The sequence below is a fragment of the Enhydra lutris genome, unplaced genomic scaffold (genome assembly GCF_002288905.1).
Source record: "Enhydra lutris kenyoni isolate GAN:26980312 unplaced genomic scaffold, ASM228890v2 scaffoldscaffold10, whole genome shotgun sequence".
Taxonomy (NCBI): Eukaryota; Metazoa; Chordata; class Mammalia; order Carnivora; family Mustelidae; genus Enhydra; species Enhydra lutris.
This window is the reverse complement of record NW_019154094.1, coordinates 27,992,496-28,015,072: the sequence shown is the minus strand read 5'-3', so window position 1 is coordinate 28,015,072 and position 22,577 is coordinate 27,992,496.

Below are 22,577 nucleotides of genomic sequence, written 5' to 3'. Positions count from 1 at the left end.
TAAAATATTAAAATACCACTTTTCAGAAAGAAACAAGGGGGCAATATAGCTTACCTGAGCTGTTAAACTGGCATTTCCAGACTCAGGAAGAGATGAGAAGCAAGTAAGCGCCTGGATATAGGATCCTCCAGACTGGGAGGACCAAGAGGGAACCATCCTGCACGGGGCCTCACGTGGTCTCCTTGGGCTGTTCCTTCCTCAACACATACTACTTGTCATGGAATGGCATGTGCTACAGTATTTACACCTCCTGGGCACCCTGTGAACTGTATTCCAGAATCTGCATGCTAATGAGGAAACAGATTTGGGGGGTTGAGAAAATTGACCCAAGATCCCGTGATATTGGCAAAGCCAGGTTCTAAACTGAAATGGATGGTCTTCAAAGCCGGGGCCTCGTTCTCTGCACTGGATTTATATCCCATTTGATCCCAAATTTCCCACTTCTTCTCGGATGCAGGCAGAGTGGCTCCTTGTAATGGGTTCTGTGCTTCTACCTCATGGGTTCCTAACGGCAATGTAAAATCTGACCCTATTTTTAGTAAGGTAATTGCAAAATATCCATACAAGTACTTCCTCCTTCATTGACTTATCTTTTTAGTGCTACAAGGGAAATAAGGATGAATCGAACAGAGCCCTTCAAGGGACATAGTTTAGTAGCCAGACTAAGGAGATGGATGTAAAACTAAGCCATGTGTCACTATGCTTATAATAATAGCATGTTCTTAGATGCCTACCTTGGGCCACCATGGTATGCCACGCTTCCCTGTGCAGAGAGCTGTCTATGCAGCAAGGTAAAGGAGTTCAGACGGAACCATGGCTTTGAGCCAGTGATATTACAGAACACTTGAGGGAAGGGGTAACATTTGAGCAGAGACTGGAAGACTAGTGAGACCCTTGGAGGGAGGAATGGATCAGTGCAGGCAAGAAGGGGTAAGGTGAGGGGGGAATTCTGCAGGCAAGAGTCTAATACCAGAAGGGAGGGATTGGGAAAATGTTGGCCAAGGTCAGGTTACAGCAAGCTTGTAATGTCAGGCTGAGGAGATTGGGGACAAAGTAGGTGACAAGAATCCATGGAAATCTTCAGCCATCCTTCTTAGGAGTCCAAAGGAATCCACGCTTAGAGAATAAGCAGTGAATTTGACGAATCTCAAGCCGTTGATGATCAAAGGAAGCCCCCTATCTCGGGACTACCTCAATTGCCAGTAATAGGAGCTCACCTCAAATTGGTTTAGGTGTGAAGGGATTAACTCGTTATAGGAAATCAAGTGTCAGGAATAAGGTTGGTGGCTTAAGACAGGACCATAGTAGAAGCTCAAGCCAACCTGTAGGGTCTAGGTCACTCTCTGTCCCCATCTTGGTTCCCCTCTATCTTCTGCAGCCTTCTTTGGTGGCTTTCCTAGCCCAACCTGAGCCCTTCCCTCTTAGGACTATCTGTGGTAGGAGTTCATCGCTTTCAGCAAAAATGGCGCCCCACCTGGAATCCAGCCCCTTGGCCCTGATAGACTCATTTGCTCCTCATAGGCTTATTGAACTATTATTATTAGGCTTATTGAACTATTAAGAACTACTATTGAACTTATTGAACTATTCTCTGTAGCCAGACAGTTGCAGGGCTCTACTGAGCCGGGTCTGAGTTCTAATTCCACACCTTGGGTTGATAATGGAACAACAAGCTTACCTGGACCTCGAAGACCAAGAGTAGGGAGGAGTGGCTCCTTAGGAAAAAATAAAAAAACCAGGGTGTTGTTACCAGAAGGAGGAGGAACGTGAACCCAGCAGACAAAAACAACAGATGTCCACTATGACACCTTGGAGAAACCAGGCAGAAGGACTGCTGGGAAGGCTCAGTGATGGTGTAAGTACCCTGGGGCTCAGGACCCGAAATGCTGTCCGTAACGCTTTGCCTGTGGTACTCAGGTGGCAGGGCCCATGGCGGGATTTGTGGTTGCTAAGCAGGGTCCTCGGAAAGAGGGAATGCAGGTTGCTGAGTGGGCTGGGGAAGCGAGAAGCGGATTGTAGGGAAGTAGGAGTTCGGGTTTGTCTCAGGGTTTAGGAGCTGAAAGCCAGAGGAAGCAGCTGATAGATTCATTTCTGCAGTGTTAGGCCTGCAGTTGCCAAATCAGGGTTAAATTTGCATGCCCAGTTTTCCATGTAGAATGTTATTCTCATGCAAATAGAGTTGCTACAAACACACATCTGCCCAACATGAATAAATCCTGTAGATGAGCCAGTCTGCTGCTATTAGGTGCTTAGAAACACCCAGACCTGATGATGGCTGCATCAATGAGGGACGGTTGGCCGTTCTTGGCTTGACCCAAGGGATCTTTGAGAGCCAGGGACTTGGTTTGTGGTAATGGTCTTGCCTCTGAGGGAAAGGAAGTGACCTTTGTTGGTCACCAAGAGATCCTGGTTGAACAGTTCTTCCTGAAGGAAGTCTAGAAGTCATCCATCTGGGCTCTGGATCCAGCAGAATCACCAGGTCTTTGGAGGCTCTGGTCTTCAGTGCCTTCTCCCTCCACATCCAACTCTGGCCCAACCCTGGCTACTTATGGGTGCATCTGGAGACATCGTTTTTTTTTTTTAAAGGTGCCAGAGCCCAGTCCCCCTCTCCAGAGATTATGATTCACTTGGTCTGAGGGGAATCCTGGGCTTGAGTCTGGTCTTTTGATGAATCTTCTTTAGTGATTGTAAAATGCAGATGGGCTGAGAGCTACAGGTCTCACTGGATTTGGTGTGTTTGCTTTTCCTGAACCGTATCTCAGCACAACTGCTTGTTCCCTCCTCAGTCTGTCCCCATTTCCCACCTCCCCCCACTTACCTCATGTAGCTCCTTTCTTAGGCTGCCATTAAATCAAGTATTTTAGTGAGGCAGTCCCTTTGTCTTGGGCCTCAGTTTCCGGATCTACAGAAGTGCTGTGCGTGAGCTACGTGATTCCTCCTGGTCCTTTTGAAGAGTAAGTTTCTGGAGATTGGAGTTTCTAAAATGTAGTCAACCCATCCACAGGATCCCCAAAAACTCATTAAGTTGAATGAATGGAACCTTTACTTGAGCATCATTTATCATCAAAACTCATGCCTTAGGTCAGAAGTTCTTCCCCTGGGAATGACTTTGTTCCCAGAGGACACTTGACTATGCTTGGAGACATTTTCAGTTACCTCAAATACAGCACTATAGGTGTCTAGTGGTTGCTGAACATGCTACAACAGAGAGTACAAAGAACGATCCAGTTGGAAATGTCAGTATTGTCCAGGGGTGAGAAACCTCACTTTTGGGTGTTCATGCTTGATTCCCACAGTCAAAACCCCAGCCAGTTCGACACGTTATTCTCAGTGTAATCTTCTGAGGTACATACCTCTTTGGTTCAGCTGAGAAGCTGCTAGAAGCCGTTTTCCATGAAGCTCATGAACTAGCTATACATTTTCTGATTTTTCATTTTGACTTTCCCTTAATATATGAACCACTTTGTATACTGTGACACATGGTTACCAAAGCTTTTTTTTTTTTTTTTCCCTTCTCTCTTGTGTTTCTTCATGCCACACCAGTTTGAAGTGGGGGCGAGAGGGACATCTGTTTGGGCCTAAGCCTCTGGAGGAGGCCCTAAAAATGTCTTGAGAAGAGCTGAGTTGGAAACCAAAGAGGCGGCTATGTGTGAAGGCCCTGGGCAGCCCTCTCAGCTCCAGAAAGATGATGCTAGAAGAAGCGTTAAGTTCTCCCATCTTGTGTTTATACTATTCCTATTTCATAAAAGGAGAAAAATTAAATTAAGAGGTGCTTACCAGCATTTGGGAGTTGGGAGATCTATATGTAATTTTTCAGAGCCAATTGGCCAACTAACTGGAGGGTTGTACCATTTATGAGACGAACAGAATGTTGCATGTGGAACGATGGGGTTTGAATTACCAAACTCTTGGTTTGACCGAAGTTCTCCCCATTTTCCCCAGTTGATGACATGTTCATGCATCCCTTAATCTTGAATTTGGTTTGACAAACACTGTGAGTTGCTGGACAGAAAACAAAGCAGAAAGGCGAATTGCGGGCTGGGTCTACAAATGATCCATCACCCAACCTGTGATTTCAGGAGCGCTGCCTCCGTAAAAAGAGGCGTGGATGGGGTGACTTGGGTTTAAATACAGTTTGCAGCAATGATATGAAGTAAAGAGATTTTTTTTTTTCTAATAGATGAATAGAAGCATCTTGGAATTTCAGCCTCTGTGACTATTCAAGAAAAAAATTAAGTATTCAAACAAATGTGTGTGCTGAATCAAGTTCTCTGTGGAAAGCTTGTTAGATAAAATAACTATAAAAATGTGTAGAACTCTCAAAGGAGTAGAATTGCTATGAACCATTTTGAAATAAAAACATACAAGTGAAGATTCATTTTTTTGGTTTTCAGGATAATGTACGATCTCTTTCTTGCATTGAAAGATAACTTAGTGTAACTTGCCCTTCTCAGAGAGGAGGGAAGGAGAGAGTTTGGCCAGAAACAGCAAAGCCCCTAGATGCTGAGGTTGTTAAGGATGAATGAGTGGAGGTTCTAACTTCCTCATTTGTCTGAAACAGCCAACCCTCCAAGACCTCTCTGCTCTCCTCATTGACAAACCACAAAGGCAACAAGCCCAGTCAGCCCATCTCAAGGGGCACAGGCTCTTTACTAATAAATTTCTTTCTCTGAGCTCTCTTAAGCAGCATTTTCGGATAAGATCCCAACTTCGAACATATCTGGTCCAACAACCACATAATTTCCAAGTCAAATGTTTTATTAAGTAGTATCTCTCCCCACCAGTTTGTCTAAGCGACGGACTCATCCCAGAATGATGACAGTATTCGTTTAAGTATCTGGGAGGGCTTTTTCCAGAAGAAATCCAATAGGAAGTAGAACTATTTCTTTTAAATAGAAATGAGAAGAAAGAAGGAAAGAAGCAAGAGAGATGAAGGGAGGGGATCATTGAAATGGGGCCAATCGGTGTATAAGCAAAACATCTCTATCAGTTGAGGCACTGGGGATGGTAGAGATGCAGGCAGGTGCCGGTGACATCGGAGGTAGGGAGATAGCTGGGAGGGACTGAAGCTGACTTCAGGATCATGTTGGCCTGGATTCAAGTCCCCACTTTGGGAAATGGCTCAACCTTTCTGAACTGCGATGTCCTCATCTACAGAATAGGAATGATCAAAGAATGAGCCTTGTAGTGTGAGCGTTGTTCAGAAAATGCACAGAAGCCCCCAGCTTGTGCTTGGTGAGTTGTAGATGCTCAAGGAATCATAGCTCCGATGCGACAGTTATTTTAATGTATACTAGCACTACTTACAATATCATGATATTATTCATAGTGTTCATGATAGGAAGAAGAATGCCCTGCCCCAAAGCTGTCCACACCCTAATCCTGGAGCCTGTGACCATATCAGCCTCACCCTGCAAAAAACACTTTGCAGATGCAAATAAGGCTATGGACCTTGAGGTAGGGAGATGGTTCTAGATGTTCCCCATGGCCACAGTCTTATCACGTGGGTCCATAAGAGCAGACCTCTTGTGTAGATGACAGGAGAGAGAGAGAGCTGTGACAACAGAGGAAAGATGTGTAATTCAAGGTTGCTGGCTTTGAAAATGGAAAAAGGAGTCATGAACCAAGGTAGGCAAGTGGTCCCCAGAAACAAGGAAAGGGGTTCTCTCTAGTGCCTCTAGGGGTAGACACCATGATTTCAACCTAGTGAGATTTGTGTTGAACTTCGAACCTACAAAACTATTTTTTAAATTTTTTAAACTAACATATAATGTATTGTTGTTTGCCCCAGGGGTACAGGTCTGTGAATCATCAGGCTTACACATTTCATAGCACTCACCGTAGCACATACCCTCCCCAATGTCCATAACCCAACCACCCTATCCCTGCCTCCCTCCCCCCAGCAACCCTCATTTTGTTTTGTGAGATTAAGAGTCTCTTACAGTTTGTCTCCCTCCTGATCCCATGAACGTTTATCAAAACTATTAAGATAAAATTTCATGTTGTTTAAGCCACTAAGTTTGTGGAATTCGTTTCAGCAGCAATAATAAACTAATAAACTGAAAATCATACTATTAGAAATAATATATTTTTTAAAAATATGCTCTATGCCTAATGTGTGACTCAAACTCGTGACCCAGAGATCAAGAGTCACATGTTCTACTGACTAAGCCAACCAGGCACTGGTATTAACATATTTTTTAAAATTATTTTTTACTAAAATGCCCAGAGGTCAAGGACAAGATGACTTTACTATTCTTAAAAGTTCAACCCAGCCCTGGAAACAATCTCCAGATACAATAAATAGAGCCCAGCATCCTTAAGAACTCAGGCAAGAGATCACTCTCATTGATTTTTTTTTTACATTGTATCATGCAAAATTACAAAATTACAAACAACAGAAATGGAGAGAGCAAGTACATCCATCACCTAGTCTTAACAGTTGTTAACTTTTTCCTGCATCTGTTACTTTTCTGTTTATTTGTTCTGTTTTAAATCTTTGGCTGAAATTTTTGAAAAAAAATTACAGTCATTATTACATCTTAGCCCTAAGTACTTCATTATGTAACCCTAAAAGTGACATAACCACAATATTGTTAACAAACTAATAGGATTGTTAACAATTCTCTAATATTATCTAATACCCAGTATATACTTAAATTTTTCAAATGGCCCCAAAAGTTCTTTTACAGCTGATGTGCTCAAACCAGAATCTAGTCAAGGACTGTGCATTGAATGAGATCATTATGTTTCTTGAGTCTCTCTTAATCAAGGACATCCACCCACTGCTTGATTGCCTGGTAGTCACTGTTAGAGTCTGTTTCTTTGTAGATGGTCTCACAGTTAGGATTTGTCTAATTTAATTCTACTTTGGTGACAATATCTTCAGAAACAGTGCAAAGGAAAAGCACTACACTGTAACTTAAGATTTTGTTCTGACTGTACACCATTTTTGAACCTTTTAACCATACATTCATTCATCAACACAAATCAATGTCCATTTGTTAAATACTCTCACTTTGCACATACACAGATCACCTGCATTGAAGAGACTCCCTTTCCCGTCTCTGTAATAAGTAACTGTTTCTTAAAGGAGGGAATTTTCTATTTCCCCCAACCTTCCTTTGAAACCTCAAGGATCCCAGAATCATTTTTTTAATGATTTTATTGATTCATTTGAGAGCAAGATGGAGGGAGAGAAAGAAAGAGAGAAGGAGCAGGGGGAGAGGCAGAGGGAGAAGGAGAAGCAGACTCCCTGCTGAGCAGGGAGCCAGATGCGGGACTGGATCCTTGGACTCCAGGATCATGGCCTGAGTGGAAGGTAGATGGTTAGCCAACTGAGCCACCCAGGCGCTCCTAGAATCATTTTTTTTTTCCCTAAGAGAATCTAAGAGAGAGAGAGAAAATGTACTCAGCAGCAAAGGTGTTGTTACTATTCTCTACAATGTACTGTTACTATTATCACCAGTAAGAGTACTGGCTACATCTTTATACAGCTTCTATTAAGTGCCAGATGCTAGGCGTCCATTGCTGCCAAGTCTCAGCATAAAATCTGCAAGGCAGGTATTATTATTATTAACTTAATAATGTCACCAGTTTATAGATGATGCAGTCAAGTGTCCAGCCTCATGCCTCACAGCTAGTGGTGGCAGAGGTGGGATTCTGACACAGGTGTGTTGGCTTCAGATGCCCAGTGTCTCCTTAAAACCACTATTCTGTTACTTCATGGCCTGCTTAGTATTCAAGTTGATTATTCTAATTGTGAAGGCAAAGCAACCAATTCTCTCCCTTTTTTTTAACTAGCATGTGTGCTTCAGTCAGTGGCGCAAACCGGCTGATGAAAGTTGTTGATGCTCTTTCTTCTTCATTCATTTACTAAAGGTGGCCAACTGATCTGTTGGACAAGATCAGAGATCTTGAGAAAGTCCATCAATTTCAAGGCCCTAAATCAAGACATCAATAAACATTTTATCTAGAGGTATCTGTATATTGGCAACTATTTTAGGTTTGTGAACCATATGGTTTTGGACACAGCTACATTCAGCCCTTCTGTTATTAGCATGAAAGCAGTAGAAGACCACACATAAATGAATGGAAGTAGTTATGTCCCAATAAAACTTTGTTTACAAAAATGGACAGGGGCTGGAGTTGACCTCAGGGCTATAGTTTGCCAAACCCCGCCTTAAAGCAGAGGGAGCAGCATGGTTGCAGGAAAGCCAAACTTGGTCAAAGATGGCTATGATCAGCTTACACAATGTTTAGCTTTTTTAAAAAGTTCAGTTTCAACTTTAAAAACCAGGATGCTTCCTGCAAGAAGACAAATGTTTCTGACTCTTGAAAAATTGGAAGGTGTGGTGTTTAGGTCCTCAATCTCATGACAGGAATGAGTTGAACAGCTGTTCTCTTGAAGGGCTCCTGGTCTGTCCAGAGTGCCCCAGCCCGCGCCCCTTTTCCTTTTCCCTTTTTCTTTTTCTTTTTCTTTTTTAAGAAGTATGATGACTGGATGGAATGATAGGGATTTTTAAAAAGATTTCATTTATTTATTTGACAGAGAGACCGATCACAAGTAGGCAGAGAGAAGGCAGGCAGAGAGAGAGGAGGAAGCAGGCTCCCCGCTGAGCAGAGAGCCCGATGTGGGGCTCCATCCCAGGACCCTGAGATCATGACCTGAGCCGAAGGCAGAGGCTTAACCCACTGAGCCACATGGGTGCTCCTTGCACCCCTTTTTATCATTTTCCTGATGCCCAGTGTTTGTTGTCATGATCTGGCTTAACCCACTGAGCCACATGGGTGCTCCTTGCACCCCTTTTTATCATTTTCCTGATGCCCAGTGTTTGTTGTCATGATCTTTAACCCGGCCTTATTTTGCCCTTCTTCTCATCTGCCTGGTCCCTGTGGACACCCCCATTTTGAACGGTCACCACAACAGGAAAAGAGAAGGGAAGGGGTCTGATGGTAAGAGGGTCTTTTCATAATTGGTCTTGGAAAGTAAAGGTCGAATGAGAATATCTGACTGTAATGTGTGCTTGATTTTATTTTTCCTTTTAAGTACAATGACCTGTTTGTTGGACAAGGAAGGATACTTTGTATCTAGCATAGCCTCCTTTGGAAGATGCAAATCACTTAGCAATTTGACACTGAAGTGATATGAACAGGACTGGCTCCAGGCAGAGGGGCAGAGTGTCCCAAGGTGGCTTTGCACTGGTTCCAGTCAACATTTTCCCAGTGTTCCCGCCCTGCCACATTAGTAGCTGAGTGTCCTCAAATGCTTATTCCTCATCCACCCACCTTGGGTGTAACTGGCTATTTTTTTTAACAATCTTTTTCTAAATTTAAATGACACCATTAAGAAAAACTTTTTACTGGACAGTATCTAATAATATTATTCATACTAAGAGAGACAACACTTAAATCACTTCCTGTTGCCTCTTCCAAGGATATGAACATTTTAATTCAAAAAGAGTCTCAAGGAAGAGAAACTTAAAGTTTATTGGATGTGTCATTGTGGAACTTGGGGATTGGAGAGAGGTGAGGGGCCCTTTGGCAGGGGTGTTGGAGACTTTAAGATATGTGGAACCATGTGGGTAGCCCCTTATTGCCAAAGTTGGCCCAAATTGTTGCTTGAGTCCAAACTTGGAACCATATTTGACCGGCGTGGATTAATCAGTTACACTGTGTCTAAGCGTGGGTCTTTGTCATTTCTCTTAACCAGTGGGCATAGTGAAAGCTTCGGTTTTATGATCTGCAGGGTGGAGAGGGGTTGGGTGAGAATTAGCAGGACAGACTTGAGGGACGTGGGCTGTTCAGTTCCAGTCTCTTGATCATCTACCAGGTTCCCTTGCAAATGCCTCCCGCTTTCCCTCACAGATTTCCAGGCAGGCAATACCAGTCCATCGGAGCTGGCAATTACAGTGAAGCCACTATTGCATTCCCATGAGATAAGCATAAAGGTCCCTGTTTGCTCTTACATTCCATGAGTTCAAGGACCATATGTGGGTCGTGTTGAATATTCAGTAGGCAAAAAATGTACTCTGTAGACGTGGGGCGCCTTTTGGAGATTGGAGAAATTTAAGCAGCGCTTTTCCCTGAATATAGAAGTGGGTTTTCTCATCTCAGGCAGGCTCACACCAGAATGAAGTAGTCCTGTCCTTTGGATGAGGTTTCCTTGTGGGTTGGGCACCTTTAAGACTGGATCTTTCTGACGCCACAGCCCAACAATATTGAACATTGGGCAGAACTAGCCCCCAAAAGCTGGTTTATATTTGGGGATTTTTTTTACATTTGGCTAATGTAAATTGTTTAGGGCAAAAATTGCCTCAAAGGACCCCAGAGGGGCAAAATCTTTGAGTGTTGTGGGTGATTGATGCGTAGAACCCTGTGGGGTGTGGCCTTTATAGTGAATAGTGGGGATAGGGGAGCCTGGGATGGAGCCGATGTGGGCAACAGTGGAGCTGAAATCGGATACCCTGTAGCCTTCATTCTCGTGTTGTTGGTCCAGAGGTTCCTCTTCAGCGTCAGGGAATGGCCCTGCAAAACAGGCTTTTCAGACCTGGAAAGCACTACTGGGTCCTCCTCAGAGCATTTTGAAATTGAGGTTCCCTGTTCTATCCGGATTTCTCATATAATGCATATGTAGAAATCTAGACCATGTCACTTTTGTTGCTCAAAACCCTGTAGAAGTTACCATCTCACACAGAGTAAAGCTAAAGGCCTCTAGTAGCCCACAAGGTGCTGTACAATCTGATTCCACTAACTTTCTGTCTTGCTACCCTTTTCCTGTTCCTTCTGCTCCAGCCATGCTAGCCTCTTGGTTGTACCTGTTACATAGCAGGCCTGCCTCAGGGCCTTTGCACTTGCAAAGTGCAAAGTGCACTTGTTCACTATGCCAACAGCATTGTTTCCCCAGGTATTCTCGTGGCTTGTTGTGTTGACTGTTTCAATGAGGGCTTCCTTGGCCACTGCAGCCAAATACATTCTGTTTTTCTCCTACCTATATTTCTTTTTCTTTATCACTTTCTATCATAAAACAGATTTTTTTTGTCTTATTCATTCTCTGTCTCCCCTACTACAATATAAACTTCATCATTGCAGTTTTGTTTTTTGTTTGTTTTATGATCCATTGCTCTTTCTAGCAGCTGGAACAGTAACTGACACAGAATAGGAGGCCAATAAATATTTTTAGAATGAATAAGTGATTTCTAATCCCTCAGGAGCTTTATCACTTTTGTTGTTGTTATTGCAAGCAACAGAAATCCAATTCATACCAGTTTTAAGCACAAGTGGGAATAATTCATGGGCTCCAAAACCAAGCCACGATCAAGGCATATTGCTTTGATTTTTCTACTACTGTGGATGGCCATTTTCCATTGAGTATGGAATATATTTGCCAACAACTCTAAACTTGTATCTTTAGAGTTTTTATAAGGAGCTCAGCTTTGAGAAAAAAAAAAAAAATCACTGGTAGAAGGACTTCTACAGATGGCCTTGGCCAGGACCATATGCATCCTTGGACTCATCACTTAAAGCCAATGAAACACCAAGGAACTTGATAAGCTCAGCCTGGGCCAAGGGCTTCCCCTTAGAGCCTGGAGGTTAGAGCTGGTTAACAGAAGGATGAAGGAAAGCGGTGGCATGCATGTGGTCACTGGGGAGTTTGTGAGTTTGATGCCTCTCCCATCTGTGTCTGCCATCCTTGTCTCTTTGTGACTTGTTCTCATTTGTCTCCATCCCTCCTAAAGCAACCCAACAGCTTTCCAAGAAGGGGCTGAAGGTTACATTGTCTACGTTCATGGTCTTACAAGTATGGTGTACACACCCTACTGGTCATACAGTGTAATTTATTGGGGTATAGAGAGAAAATATTAGAATTCTCTTATTTATAGTTAATCTCATTCTTTAAATATTCATTTTTATGCATGGTTTATAATGCTCACATCAGCATAGTTGTACATATACATAGTAGTACATTAGTAAGGTTTATATGTATATATGCATCTATAATTTATAAATAAGTAAAAGTACATACATTTGAGCAAGCTCAAAATACTTTAGTGTTGGGTGTCAAAAGCTCTGGCTACTGTTCGCTATGATGCATTTTTTTTTTTTTTTTAAGATGGAGCCCAAGATTGTAGTATCTTTCTTAAAAACTATAATTTACTACTGGCCTTAAAAATAAAAACTCCATGTTTTAAAAAAGACAAGGCAATTTTATCTCCACACACTTTTAAAATGCTGCTAAATCCCTAAAGTAATGTACTGTCCAAACACCTCATGAAGGGTAGGGGGAGGGGCACCGATTGGCTCTTTCATTTAGGAGTTCAGGGACAGGGGCGCCTCCGTGGCTTCTGCCTTCAGCTCAGGTCATGATCTCAAGGTCCTGGGATCGAGCCCCATATCGGGCTCTCTGCTCAGCAGGGAGCCTGCTCCCCCCCCCAACCCCTCTGCCTACTTGAAATCTCTGTCTGTCAAATAAATAAAGTCTTAAAAACAAAAATAAAAAATTTAAAAATAAGAAGGAGTTAAGGAAGGGATAATACTTCCCTTTTATGATTTTTCTCAAAGTTTGAATGGTAATAGTACACAGTCTTTCCAGATTAAAGCAGTGCATCTCTGATAGCTGAAATCCAAAAATATTTTTAAACCAGAGAAATATAACAATACAGTGAAAGAAAAATTGTGGGTGAGAACAAGAGCCGACTGAATAGGAAAAAAAGACAACTAATGAAGGCCCAAAGCAGAAAGCAAGAAATTATTCCAGAAGGACAGCAAATGTGGTTAGAGAACTAGCCCATATGCAAGTCAGGAATATATTCTGAATTATTGAAATATGAATGACTCTCATATTCTATTAAAGAGGAAAAATGGTATTAGAATAAATATTAAAAGGAGTCAAGATCTAGGGGGCATTAATCTTGTCTGAATATTATTAGCTTCTTTCAGTGTACGCATCCATCCTTTTCCCATAAACTCTTATATTACTCTCCCGCCTCTCACCCTTGCTTTGCACAGAGTAAACTCCCAATATGGATTCTTAACAAACTGGGGGGAAAAATCTGCTTGTGACTAAAGCTGGGTCTATAGCATACCAGGACCATGGAGAGAAAAGTGAAAGTTAAGCTAGTATTTTATTAAGTTGATGTCAATTATTTTAATGTCTGTTCAACAAATGGCATTTTGTAACTATTTGGTCAGGCACGGTGTTTGGCACTGGAACTAGATGAGAGCCCTTCCCTTTCCCAAAGCAACTGACCTTTGGGTGGGGAAGTGGTTGGGAATATAATAGATGTATCCCAGCTGAGTGTTCCCCGGGGAAGGATGGAAAAATGTCAGGTGACCCTGGGGAGGGGGTGGGGCAGTGATTCCCCTGCCTGGGAACATCAGGGAGGATGACATTTGTTTGAACAAGGCCTTAGAGGAGATAGGTGCTGTTTTCAAAGGAAAAAGGAAAGCTAAGAGGAGGGAAGAGCGTGAATAAAAGGCAGGGAAGCGAGGAAGGACAGAGCTAACTTGAGGAGTAAAGAGGTCAGGGTAGGAGGAAAAGGGAGGAAGAGTTTGGACTGTATCTTGGAGATGATGGGAGGTCATTGTAGGATATTTAAAGATGTTTCCAAATAAAAGATTGTCATGTGCAGATCTGGTACCCTTTCAGAGGACAAACAGAAACTGGGAGCTGGGAAACCGTTTAAGAGGCTACAAAAATAATCCAGACCACCATTCTTAAAGTACAGAACTGGGGAAGCCGGAGTAGGTTCAGCAAGAAGGGAACTAATTCTAAAATCAAGAGAACTTGATGCCTGTGTGCAGAGATGATAGGAAAGAATAGGGACTCAGAACTGGCTATGAGTTTGGACCACATTAATCATAACGGAATGCAGGGAGGAAGTGATGGGTTGTCTTTTGGTTTGGTTTCTTTCTGGGGGTGGCAGTGGCTGTTGTTGAGAAGATGATGGGTTTGATTTCTTTCTATTTTATCAATTATTTCTACATTCATATACCAAAAATGTGACTTTCGGGGGGTATGCTCTTCTGTGAGTTTTAGCACACATATAGAATCATGAAACCACCCCATAGGACACAGAACCTCTTCATTACCCCAAACAATTTCTTGTGTCACCCCTTCATAGCCATACCTTCCCCCCACCCCTAACTCCTGACAGCCAATGATCTATCCCTATAATTTTGCTGTCTTCAAATTGTCACATAAGTAAAGTCATATACACCACAACCTTTTGAGACTGACTTCCTTCATTCAACGTAATGCCTTTAATATTCATCCCCAATTGTTGTGTGTCTCAGTAATTTTTTTAAATGGTTGAGTGGTATTCTTTGGTATGGATGTATAGTAGGTAGTTTATTCATTTACCATCAAAGGACACTTGGCTGACAACCCAGTGTCTGTTCAGTGTTTGGCACTTACGAAGAGAGCGGCTATAAACATTTTTTTCCTCTCAGAAAACAGGGGTGTGGTGTGGTCTTTTTCTTTTCCTTTTTTGGAGGTACAAAAGACATAACGTAAAATTAAACCATTTTTAAAAATTTATTTATTTTAAACACAAAGCACGTGACAGCTGGGGGAAGGGCAGAGGCAGAGGGAGAGGAAGAGAGAATCTCAAGCAGATTTCCTGCTGAGTGCAGAGCCTGATGCAAGGCTTGATGTCAGGACCCTGAGATCATGACCTGAGCCAAAACCAAGAGTCAGACAACTTAACTGACCATCCCACCAAGGCACTGTTAAACTATTTTTAAATGTGCATTCAGTGGCATTAAGTTATAAACATTTTTGTACAGGTTTTGTGTCTGAGTGTATGTTTTCACTTATCCAAGGTAAATGCATATGCATGACATCATTGGGTCATTTGAATAATTGTGTCTTTAAATTTATAAGAAACTGCTAAACTGTTTTCCACAGTGGTGACGCCACTTGCATTCCCATCATCAGTGTGTGAGATTTCCAGTTGATCCGTATCTTTGCCAGCACATGGTACTGACAGTTCCCCCACCTCTTCTAATGTGTGTAGTCATCTCTCGTTTTGGTTTTAGTTTGCCTCTTTCTGATTGTCAATGATGTTGAATATCTTTTCATGCTGTGTTTTCGCTTTTTGTTTTTTTTGGGGGGGGTTTGCCATCAATTTATCTTCTTTGTGAAGTGTCTGTCCAAATTTTTTGCCCATTTTAGAATTGGATTGTTTGTTTTCCTTCTGTTGAGTTTCAGAGTTGTTTATAAATTATGTATGCAAGTCCTTCACTGGATGGATATGTGATTTCCAAATATTTTTTTCCCAGTTAGTAGCCTGACTTTCCACATCTTTTGCAAAGCAAAAATGTTTAATTTTGATGAAATACAATGTATCAATTTTTCTTATATGGATTGGCCTTTTCATGTCATAGCTAAGAACTCATTATGTAACACAAAACCACAAAGGTTTTCTCCTCTTTATATTTCATGAAAGTTTTATAATTTTACATTTATACTTATTATCCATTTTATTTATTTATTTTTAAAGATTTTATGTATTTGTTTGACAGAGAGAGTGAGAGAGCACAAGCATGGGGTGGGCAGCAGGCAAGAGGGAGAGGGAGAAGCAGGCTCCCCGCTAAGCAGACAGCCCGATGCGGGGCTCAATCCCAGGACCCCAGGATCATGACCTGAGCCTAAGGAAGATGCCTAACTGACTGAGCCACCCAGACACCCACTTATTATCCATTTTAAATAAATTTTTGTATAAGGTGTGAGGTGTAAGTTGAGACTGACATTTTTGAACATACATACATCTATTTGTTGCAACATCAATTGTTGAAAAGACCGTCTTTTCTCATTCAGCTGCCTTCTACCTTTGTCAAAAATGAATTGGCCATGTTTATTGGTAAACTATATTCTGTTCTATTGACCTATGTGTCTGTCCCTCTGCCAATACAACATTGTCTCAAATATCTCAAGTAGTATAGTAATAATTCTTAAAGGAAGTAGTATGAAGAGAGCCTGGGTGGCTCAGTCAGTTAAGCATCTGCCTTCAGTTCAGAACATGATCCCAGGGTCCTGGGATTGAGTCTCCCATCGGGCTCCATGTTCAAGGGGACTTTGCTTCTCCTTCTCCCTCTGCCCCTCCCCCTCTGCTCATGCTCTGTCTCACTTTCTCTCTCTCAAGTAAATTTAAAAAATCTTTAAAAAAAATAAGTACTGTGAGTTCTCCAGCTTTATTTTTTCACATTTTCTTTGGTATTATAAATTTTAGAATTATCTTATTAACAAAAAAAATCCTGCTGGGATTTTTGTTGAAATTTCGCTAAGTTCACTAAGACCAATTTGTGAAGAATTTACATTTTAATTACATTTATTATTTCAATCAATGAACATGTTATCTATTTATTTAGGCTTTCTATAACTTACTTTGAGCAGAATTTTGTGATTATTACCATATCTCGTACATGTTTTACTCAACTTACAGCTAAATATTTTGAGCTATTTTAAGTGGGATTTTTTAAAAAAATTGGGTTCTACTTGTTCATTATCAGTATATAGAAATAGAATTGATTTTTTTTCTCTAACCATATTTGTGTAGGAATCAGTGAATTAAAATCAGCAACAAACAGAGTACTGTATATATTCAGTTCTGTAGCCAACAGTTATATTAGGGATAATATAATTATCTAATATTCTGCCTTGCTTCTTTCTTTATTGAGGTATAATTGACATATAACATTATAGTGGTTTGGAATATACAACATAACGATTTGATATTGATATATATTGTGAAATGATCACCACAGTAAGTCCAGTTAATATCTGTCACCATACATAATTATAACACTTTTCTGTGTATATGATGAAAACTTTTAAGATTTTCTCTCTCAGCAACTTTCAAATATACAATATAGTGTTACAGTCACCATGCTATACATTACATCCCTACGACTTATTTTTCTTACAACTAGAAGGCTGCACCTTTGACCCCCTTCACCTATTTTGTGCCTCACTTTCCCAAACCTCTGGCAACTGCCAATCTGTTTTCTATAATCTATGAGCTTGGGTTTTGTTGTTTTGTTTTGCTTGTTTTAGATTCCAGATATAAGTTAGATCATATGGTATTTATCTTTCTCTGACCAGTTCCCTCAAGGTCCATCCATGTTTTTGCAAATAGTAAAATTCATTCTTTTTTTTTATGGCTGAAAAATACTCTGTGTGTATGTGTGTGTGTGTGTGTGTGTGTGTGTGTGTGTGTGTGTGACATTTTCTTTATTCATTCACCTGTCAATGGACATTTAGGTATGTGTTGGCTTTTGTAATTAATGCAGCAATGAACATGGGGGTACAAGAATCTTTTTGAGTTCATGTTTTCATTTTCTCCTAATGAATATGTAGAAGTGGGTTGCTGGGTCATGTGGTAGTTCTATTTATAATTTTTTGTTCTCCATACCGTTTTCCATAGTGGCTGCACCATTTTACATTCCCACCAACAGTGCATGTGAGTTCCTGTTTCTCTACATCTTCACCAACACTTGATCTCCCTTGTCTTTTTGATAATAGCCATTCTAGTAGGTGTGAGGTGATATTTCATTGTGGATTTGATTTGTGTTTCCCTGATGATGAGTGGCATGGAGCATCTTTTCATCTACCCATTGGCCGTCTGCATGTCTTCTTTGCAGAAATGTCTGTTCAGATCCTCTAATTGCCACCCCCCTTTTTTAAAGATTTCATTTATTTATTTGAGGGGTGGGGGGAGAAAGCGCAGCAGGGGGAGTTGGAGGGAGAAGCAGATTCCCTGCCAAGCCCAGAGGCTGATGTAGATGACCCCAGGATCCTGAGATTCTGACCTGAGCCTGAGCTGAAATCAGAAACTTAACTGCTTAACCCATGGAGCCACCCAGATGCCCCATCTGCTGCCCATTTTTCAATCGCATCATCTGTATTTTCTGCACGGTTGATATTTTAATGCTAACCTTGAATCCAATGATCATACTAAACTCACTTGTTAGGTCTAAGAGGGGTAGGGTGGTTTTTTGTTTTTTGGTTTTTGGTTTTTGGTTTTTTTTTAGATTTCTTAAAGTTTTTCTAGCTAGACAATTACATTACCTGTGAATAGGAACAATTTTATTTCTTCCTTCTTAAGCTATATGTATTTTATTACTACTACTTATTTTATGACGCTATCTAGAACTTCTAATATGATGTTGGGTAGGAATGGTAAAGGTAGACATCCTTGCTTTGTGCCCAGGCTTAGGAGGAAAGCATTAATCTTTTTTACTCTCAAGCGTGATACCCTTTGTCAAGTTAATGCAGTTCCCTTCTATTTCTAGTTTGTTGAGTTTTTTAATCATAAGTAAATATTGAATTTTATTAATTTTTGTGTTAAGTACATGATGATGTGGTATTTCCTCTTTAGACCTTTGATATAATAGATTACATTGATTACTTTTTAATCTTAAATGGGCTCACATTCCTGGGATAAATTTTTCTTTTTATGTGATATATTTTTCTTTTTATACATTGCTGGATTTGATTTCCTAATATTTTGTTGAGAATTTTTGCAGTTATGTTCATGAAGGATTTTGGTCTGCTTTTCTCTTGTACTATCTTTTCCTGGTTTTGAGATCAGGATAATGGCCTTAGATCATGAGTTGGGAAGTGTTTTCACCTCCTCCATTTTTGGGGGGAGATGTTTAGAATTATTATTGTCTCTTTAAATGTTCAGAAGAATTTGCTAGTTTAATTATTTGACTAGAAACTGGAAGAGGTTTTGTTTGTTTTGAAGGGGGCAGATTTTTAACTATGCATTTGATTTCTAGATAAGTATAAGCTTATTCAGGTTCTTCTGAGTTTTGAGTTTGCTTTTAAGAAATTGGTTCATTACTTCTAAATTTTTAAATGTATGTGTAAGGAATTGTTCATTGTTTTCTTTATTATCATCTCAATGTGTGCAAAGTCTATAGTGATAGCTCCTTTTTCATCTTTGATGTGACAATTTATGTCTTTTTTCTCTTTTTCTCTGTAAGTCTTGTTAGTGGTTTATCTATTTTGTTGCTCTTTTCAAAGAACCCCCTTTTCATTTTACTGATTTTTTTCCTGTTTTGTTTTCAGTTGATTATTGCATTTAGTAGGTCTTCCTTCCGCTTGCTGTGGAATTATTTGCTCTTATTTTTGTTGTTTCTTAAGGAAGAGGCTTAAATTGTTGATTTGAGATCTTTGTTTCCAATAAGCATTTTGTGCTACAAATTTCCATCTGAATACTGCTTAAGTTGTATCCAACACATTTTGGTGTGTCCAATTTTATTTTTATTCAATTCAAAATATTTTCTAATTTCCCTTGGGACAACTTTTAATGTCTTTGCCTGATAATCCTAACATTAGCGTCTGTTTGGTGTTGGATTTGATTGACTTTTCTCCGCATTATGGGTCTTATTTCTACCTTTGTACGCCTGGTCATTTGTGATGGGATGCTAGACTTTTTGGATTTTGCCTTGCTGAATGCTGGATATTTTTGTATTCCTGTAAACATTCTTGCATTTTGTGCTGGGACAGGGTTAGTTTACTTAGAAAAAGTTTGTTCTTTGTGGGACTTGCTTTTAAGCTTTGTTGGCTGGGGCCAGATCAGCATTTGATTAGGATTCGTTATTCCCCATTCTTGTGGAAAGACCCTTCTGAGTAATGCAGCTGATGCCCTGTGAGTTGGGTTTTTCTTCACTCTAAGATCATCTGCTATTTCTAGTAGCACAGGAGTTCTAGAAAGGGTTTCTTCTAATCCTTTTGAATGCTTCCCCCCACACCAGGCTTCAGGTAGTTTTTCCACAAGCATTAAGATCAGTTCTCCAGGGGCGCCTGAGTGGCTCAGTGGGTGGAGCCTCTGGCTTTGGCTCAGGTCAACATCCCAGGGTCCTGGGATCGAGCCCCGCATCTGACTCTCTGCTCAGCAGGGAGCCTGCTTCCCCCCCCACCTCTCTGTGTGCTGCTCTGCCTACTTGTGATCTCTCTTGCTGTATCAAATAAATGAATAAAATCTTAAAAAAAAAAAAAAAGATCAGGTCTCCACTCAATAATGAAGGGGAATCCCAGCAAATCTCTGGAGTGTCCTGTCCATGCAGTTCTGTTCTCTGGTATTCTGCCAAGTGAACCTGAGCTACTTTTGCCCTCTTGATTGGACTTCGACCTCTGTGCTCTCAACTCAAGGAGTCTGTCACACTCTGCCTCAGTTCTCTCTTCCTACATCAATGGCCTGATCTATGTGTCCAGACTGTAAACTGAGGCGACCGTAGGCTTATCCTGATTCTTTGGGTAATGATAAAATACATGTTATTACCCCCTATGTGTTTACAAAAGTGTTTGGAAGGGAAGGTCATTTGAGTGCGGGAGAACAAGGACATACCAGGTTAGTTCACCAACACGGATTTCGGAGCCTCGGAACATGACGGCAACATGAGTGGAATCCATGTGAGTCGGATTCCAAGAACCTCAGCAAAATGGGGATAGTGACATCATCACAATCACCATCACTGTTATCATCTTCACCACCGCTGTTTCGTAGAACGCGTACTCTGAGGTGGGGGTAGAAACTTCATTCATGTGTGTTACTGAATTATTCCTGGTGGTGGACACGCAGAAGCTCTCCTCAGATCCTAGCATCATGGACTAGTGGTCCCACCAACTGTCCTCTGAATTCACTGTGGCTTTCCCTGCACTTCCCACAGCCTCCCCCTCCCCACCCCCACCAGGGCCCAAGTGCAGCAGGGAGCAGGGATACTAACGCAGAGCCCATAAAAAAACCACTTGTCAGGCACAAGTGGTTTTTGGTTCCAGGACTTTGGTTTTGCTGAAACTTCCTTAGAAGTGTACTGTAATCTAAGGCTTTCCTTACACAAACTCCCTTCTTTGTCTTCCACCGCCATAGCATCATTCAGACCTGCTTTGCCGCCTGATAGCTCTCTTTGCCTCCCTCCCTTCCGCTGTTCCCCTCCCAGGCATTTTCCCCAATAAAGCCTTTCGTACGTGTAACCGGTCTTCTGCTTCTTTAACTAGCATGTTCCTCACATAACTCTAGGAGGCAGGAATACTATTTGTTATGGACGGAGCAGTGTCCCCTTAAAATTCATATGTTGACATCTCAACCCCCAGTGTGACCATATTTGGAGAGATGGCCTATTTAGGAGGTAATTAAGATTACATGAGGTCAGAAGGGTCGGGCTTTCATCTAATAGGCATTGTACTTTAAGAAGAGACTCCAGAGATCTCCCCTTCACTGTGTGCACAGAGGAAAGGCCATGTGAGGACACAGAAGGTGGTCATCTATAAGCCAGGAAGGGAGTCTCACCAGAAAGCAGCCCTGCGGGCATCCTGATCTTGGACTTCTGGCCTCCAAAACTGTGAGAAAGGAAATGTCTTTGGTTTAAGCCACCTTGCATGTGGTGTTTTGTTGTGCCGACCCAAGCAGATGAATACCCCATTGTTGTGTCCATTGTACAGAGGTGTAAACTGAGGATTGGGAGGAGAAGTAACTGGATGAACTTGTATTAGATCCTGGGGCAGGGTGAGTATAAGCATGGCTCGTGGTAACCATGCCATCCTCCTGCTCCCTGGGCCACGGAGGACAGGGAGATCCGGCTTCACTGTGGGAGGAGGCTCCGGGAAAGGATGAATTATGGAAGGAAGGCTGGGGACGAGGTGGGAGGGAGTCTGGAGAATTCTCACGCAGCCTCCTGTCTGTTAAAGATGTGGGACTCAGACAGAGTTGCACGCGGGACCCTAGATTAAGTATGTGTCCTCCAGGCAAAGGTTCATGGAGGCTTCCTTCAAGGTGTGGGCTTCAGTCCTTCAATCCGGGGCGGCAGCAACAACCACGTGGGAGGTGAGGCCACAGGTGGGGGTGGCGCCAGAGGAGGGTGTGGCCAGGGCGTGGCCAGGGGTCTCCCACCCAGGCCAAGAGCAAGTGATCTCTGGATTTGGGGTTTTATCAGGAGAGTTCCTGCCTCCCTGCGAGGCTGACAAAAATAAGGTGCCTTACGGCTCCAGCATATTTAGAGAACGAAAGACAAATGGGTAAATGAAATCTTTGGACAACTTAGAAATTTTATTTTTTAATTTTTTAATTAAATTGTCAGAAAATAGGAAGCATCTCCCTTTTTGCAAAACTGCTAAAGTTTTATACAGACCCACAGAAACTGCTAGCACTGCAGAGGTTTTGACCCCTGAGGAGGTGAGAAGGACCTCCAAGAGGTGGTGGTAGGGGAGGCAGAAGCAGGAGTGTGAGGGGAGGTAGATGGGGTGCAGTTTCTCAAAGAAGGTGGGGGGTGGTTTCAGAGGGGGACGATGTGAAGTAGGATAGTTGGCAGAGAACCTTCCAGTGTGATCTGTTTCTATGGATCAGAAACTTGGTTCTTGAGCCTGTCTTGAAGAACTGGTCATTTCCTGCCAGTGGAACCAAAATGTCAGCACCATGCATAAATGAGTGCGACAGAACAGGCAATGTTGCTCTCACAGAGAATCAACCAGTGTTTTAATGTTTTATACAACGCTGGGAACTCGGTGGGTTCTTCCTCAGTGAACAGTTTTCATCTGGAAAACAACAACAAAAAAGATGTTTGGCTTGAGG